The sequence below is a fragment of the Mixophyes fleayi genome, chromosome 7, assembly GCF_038048845.1.
Source record: "Mixophyes fleayi isolate aMixFle1 chromosome 7, aMixFle1.hap1, whole genome shotgun sequence".
Lineage (NCBI taxonomy): Eukaryota > Metazoa > Chordata > Amphibia > Anura > Limnodynastidae > Mixophyes > Mixophyes fleayi.
In genome coordinates, this window is record NC_134408.1 from 76,125,377 (window position 1) to 76,131,376 (window position 6,000).

Consider the following 6,000-nt stretch of genomic DNA (forward strand, 5'->3'; position numbering starts at 1 on the left):
ATTGCTCCAAGGATTGATTCACCCTTTCGGTCTGTCCATTCGACTGCGGATGGTAGGCAGATGACAAACTGAAGCTGATGCCTAGGAGCGAGCAAAAGGCCTTCCGGAAGACTGCGATAAACTGTGAGCCCCGGTCCGACACAATATCTTCTGGTAGTCCATGGTGACAGAATATATATTTGACGAACAAGGTGGCCAATGAACGAACAGAAGGTAACTTGGTTAAAAAAATAAAATGGCCCATTTTGCTGAACCAGTCCACGGTTACCCAGATGGTGTTACACCCAGGGGATAGAGGTAAGTCCACGATGAAGTCCATGGACACATGGGTCCAACATCTGACCGACACATGTAATGGCAGTAATGGCCCAGAAGGGGAACTTCAGGAAACTTTGTTCTTGGAACACAGGTCACAGGATAATATATACTCTTTACATACTTAGACAATGATGGCCACCAGACAGTACGAGAAACAATTTCAATGGTCTTGGCAATAACGGGATGTCCAGAAGCCTTGTTGTCATGACACTGGGAAAGGACCGACTTCCTGAGGTGTACCAGCATGAAAAGTTTGCCCACTGGAATTTCAGAAGGTGCCTGTGGTTGACATTGCTGAAGGGTTTTACCCAATTCCTGCGTGAAGGCAACCAAAATAGAAGAAGCAGGAATAATGGAACAGGGCTCAGAAACTGGACTTTGAGAAGAAATAAAGTTACGGGACAAGGCATCCGCTCTTAGGTTCTTTGAACCAGGCCGAAAGGTAATAATGAACTGGAAACGGGAGAAGAAGAGGGACCACCGTGCTTGCCTGGAGTTCAATCTTTTAGCGGACTCAATGTAGGATAGGTTTTTGTGGTCCGTATAGATTGTGATAGTATGTCTTGCTCCTTCAAGCCAGTGGCGCCATTCTTCTAATGCCCATTTGTCGGCCAGTAACTCACGATTGCCCACGTTGTAATGTTCTTCAGCGGAAGAGAATTTTCGAGACAGATAAGCACAAGGATGAAGGCGGTGGTCTTTAGAATCTTTCTGATACAACACGGCTCCAACTTCAACATCTGAAGCATCGACTTCAACAATGAATGGGAGGTCTGGATTAGGATGTCTTAGAACTGGGGCAGACATGAAAGCACGTTTCAAGGCTTCGAAGCTGGAAACGGCAGTAGGCGACCAGACCTTAGGATCAGCACCCTTACGGGTCAGAGCTGTGATGGGGGAGATGAGGATGGAAAATGAACTGATAAATTTCCTATAATAGTTGGCGAATCCCAGGAATCTTTGGATGGCCTTTAAATTAGAGGGTTGTACCCAATCAAGAATAGCCTGTACCTTTGTGGGGTCCATAGCAAAGCCTTCAGGAGATATAACATACCCCAGAAAAGTGACCCTGGAGACTTCGAAGTCACATTTTTCTAGTTTAGCATATAGATGATGATGACGGAGCTTCAGAAGTACTTGTCGAACATGTTCCCGGTGTTGTTCTAATGAGCGGGAGTAAATCAGGATGTCATCCAAATAGACCACTACAAAGGAACCCAAGAATTCACGAAGGACATCGTTGATCAAGTCTTGGAAAACAGCTGGAGCATTGCTGAGGCTGAAGGGCATAACGAGGTACTCCTAATGGCCCGTTTGAGTATTAAAGGCGGTCTTCCACACGTCGCCACTTCGGATACGTATCAAATTGTAGGCTCCTCGTAGGTCAATTTTGGAATAAATTTTAGCTCCCTTTAGTTGATCGAAGATAGCTGAGATAAGTGGCAGAGGATAAGTATTTTTAATGGTTATTTTATTTAGCCCTCTGTAATCAATACAAGGCCTCAGCCCACCATCTTTTTTAGCCACAAAGAAGAAGCCTGCTCCGGCAGGAGACTTGGAAGGCCGTATGAAGCCTTTTTGCAGGTTATCCTTTACATATGATTCCATGGATTAAGTCTCTGGAATAGATAGGGCATATAATCTTCCCTTGGGCAACCTAGAACCAGGGACAAGGTCAATAGCACAATCGTACTCCCGATGTGGAGGAAGAACATCCGCTTCTTTTTTAGAGAAGACGTCAGAAAACTCATGGTAATGAAGAGGCAACCGTTCAGGACAGATCTGCGTAATTCTGAGTGGCAGAGACAGACATGAGGAAGAACATCGAGGACCCCACTTGATCTCCCCCTTGGTCCAGTCGATACAAAGATTGTGAAGAACTAGCCAGGGGTGGCCCAGTATTAAAGGAACCGAAGGACAATTAATTAGATACAGAGCGATGGTCTCGGAGTGAAGGGCACCCAATTTTAACTGCAGAGGAGGTGAACGATGATGTATCTCACCCTTATCTAGATGATTTCCATCCAATCCGAAAACCGCGATGACGGATTCCAATGGAACGGCTGTGAAACCCAAGGACCGGGCGAGGGCCAAGTCAAAAATGTTTCCGGCAGCTCCACTATCCAGAAAGGCTAGGATGGACATATCTCGTCCGTTAAAGGTGAGCTGAGCACAAGCAATGAATTTTTTGGAGAGATTACTTGTAGGCCTAAGTGGACACCCTCCATGTTCACTTGGCCCGGTCTTTTCCCGGTTTAACGGGGCAGGAACGGAGCAGATGGCCCTTCTCTCCACAATACAGGCAGAGACCCAAAGTACGCCTCCGGGTTCGTTCCTCCGATGACAGTCGATAAGCCCCCAGTTGCATAGGTTCGACTTGGTCCAAAGAAGCAGCCTGCGGAAGCATAGGAGAAAAGGTAGAAGAACTTTCCTTTTCGGTCTTCCTTTCTCTGTATCTCCTGTCGATCCGGATAGCTAGCTGCATAAGTTCTTCGAGGGATTCTGCAGTAGGATATTGGACCAGTGAGTCCTTTATTTGCTCAGAGAGGCCCAGACGGAATTGACAACGAAGAGCTGGGTCATTCCATGCACAGTCTGAAGACCAACGCCTGAATCTGGAACAATATTCCTCCACGGAACGTTGCCCTCGTGATAAGGATCGAAGCTGCGCTTCGGCAGAAGCCACTCGGTCCGGGTCATCATATATCAACCCAAGTGCTTTAAAGAAGGCGTCCACAGACTGTAACTGAGGACTGTTGGAATCTAAGCTTAAGGCCCTGGATTGCGGATCCCCTTGTAGGAGAGAGATAATTATCCCCACCCTCTGCTGTGGAGATCCAGACGAGAGTGGTCTCAATTTGAAATAGAGCTTGCAGCTGTCACGGAAGTTACGGAAGAGCCTGTGATCTCCCGAAAAGCGGTCAGGTAAATGCATCTTGGGTTCCACCACAGCAGGGTGAGCGGCTTGTGAAGCTCTAGACGCTTGTTCTTGGGCAGCCTATCGCTGGGACAGCTCCTGGACCATCTGTGACAAAGTCTGGATCTGTCCTGCCAGCACTTGTGCCGGGCTTGGTTCCATAGGGCCGAATGATACAACTCACCCACTCCAGTATAACCCTTTTTTGTGGCCGGTTATAATGTTAGGAACCCCCACAGCCAGCAACACAAAACCCGGAGTCTGCTCAGGAGTCTGGTTTTCGCTGGAGCCCCTAGTGGTGGGGACAGACTTGGCCTCAGACAGCTGAGGGTCGTGAATTGTGCGCGGACTGGGGAGAACCCAGAGATAGCTGGGAGCAATAGCAGAGTGAGGTCAGGCAAGGGTCGAGGCCGGCAGCAGACAGAATATCCAGTACACAAACCGGGATCAGGGGTCACAGGCAAATCAGCAGCGTAGGAGTCCAGGCAAGAAGGTCAAAAGGGCACAGGCAATCAATCGATGTCAGGAAACAGGCAGAAGGTCGGCAACAAGTAAACAATCCAAAGGCAACAATAACCAGGATCACAGCAGGCTAGTCAGGCAACAAAGCAGGAACTATAACTGGCAGGGGAGGATTGCCCCTCCCTGCCTTAAATACTAGCACTGGCCAATGGAAGGAAGGCAGCCCCGGGGAGCATAATTAGCCAGCTGGCTTCTTTATTATTTGCGCATGCGCCCAGCTGTCCTAAATGCCGGAGCGAAGCGCAGTACCCTGAATGCAACCCGACAACACGAAAGTGACGTCCCGGTCGTCATGACGACGGCCGGGACGTGAGGGCAGAGAGTCGCGGAGGTGCCCGGAGCCGCCGCGGCTCATGACAGTCTCCTCTACGATGATCCAGATCGAGTTGCCTCTGCTGAGGCTCATCTACGGGCCTTAAAGCAAGGCCAGTGTCTGGCAGAGGAATACTGCACTGAATTCCGCAGATGGTTGCCTGACAGTGAATGGAATGACCCAGCATTACGCTGCCAGTTTCGCCTAGGACTGTCAGAGGAGATAAAGGATTCACTTGTGCAGTATCCTTCCCCCTCCTCGTTGGAGAGTCTTATGAAGCTCGCTATTAAAATTGACAGGAGAATCAAGGAGAGGAGGACAGAGAAAGAGTCATCTTCTTTTTCATCTGCATTTATTACAGCTTCCACGGATGTTGAGAAGCCTACGCAGTTAGGGGCGTTTCGCCTCCCTCCTGAGGAAAGAGACAAGAGACGGTCACAAGGCCTATGTCTTTATTGTGGTAATAAAGGCCACTTCTCCTGCTCTTGTCCATATAAACCTAAAAAGGAGCATGTCTGGGAAAGGTCCACTTAGGCTTCCAAATTGTTTCCCAAAAGAATGCTGTCCTGATTCCCGCACAAGTCACTTTCGGTGGCAGTTCTGTGGCCCTGTCGGCCTTCATCGATAGTGGAGCTGCAGGCAACTTCCTTGACATCGGGTTTGCCCATTCTGCTGGGATTCCTATGGTGAAGCTTCATTCTGCAGTTACAGTTTGTGGCCTAGATGGGAGTCCTTTGCCTGGAGGTAAAATTGTTTGGGAGACTCCATCACTACAACTGAACATAGGAGCTATCCATTCCGAGGCCATAACCCTGGGCCATCCGTGGCTTTCCCATCATAACCCTGTCGTGGATTGGGCAAAAGGAGAAGTTGTCCAGTGGAGCTCTTATTGTACACAGTCTTGCTTGACTCTGCCTCTGCGTGTGATCCAGTCTATTCCAGAGCAACTTCCCTCGCAATATCATGATTACTGGGATGTGTTCTCCAAAAAGGCTGCTGACACCTTACCACCTCATCGAGACTTCGACTGCGCTATCGAGCTTATTCCTCGTTCCAAATTGCCCAAGGGACGCTTGTACTCTCTCTCTGGTCCAGAGACCAAATCCATGCAGGAATATATTGACGAGAATTTGGAGAAAGGCTTTATCAGGCCATCTAAATCTCCAGTGGGTGCTGGATGCTTTTTTGTTTCCAAAAAAGACGGAGGACTAAGACCCTGTATTGACTACAGAGGATTAAATCTTATCACAGTCAAGAACACCTATCCCCTTCCTCTCATCTCTGTATTATTTGATCAATTAAGAGGTGCTACAGTTTTCACCAAAATCGATCTTCGTGGTGCATATAACCTCATCTGTATCAGAAAAGGAGGTGAATGGAAAACGGCATTCAATACGCATTCTGGCCACTATGAGTATCTGGTCACTATGAGTATCTGGTCATGCCGTTTGGTCTTAGCAACGCGCCTGCGGTGTTTCAAGATCTGATTAATGAAGTGCTACGGGAGTTCCTTGATTGTTTCGTGGTTGTCTATTTAGACGACATTCTCATCTATTCCAAGTCATTAACTATACATTGGGGTCATGTCAAACAGGTCCTACAGAAATTGCGAGAACACCACCTTTACGCCAAATTAGAAAAGTGCGAATTTAAGGTGCAGAAGGTATCCTTCTTAGGTTACGTAATTTCCAAGCTATCCTGGATTGGGTGCAACCAAATAATCTCAAAGCAGTACAGAGCTTCCTGTGCTTCGCCAATTATTATAGAAGATTCATTCGTGGCTTTGCTGATTGTCACGGGCACTAGGAGTCTTTGCCCAGGATATCACCAGATGATGATCTTACCAGAGTAGTGTGGGTTACACAGTGGTCCTCTGGTAGCAGGGTGACTAGCGGAACATATGACTCAGCAGATGGTGAGAGGATGCAAA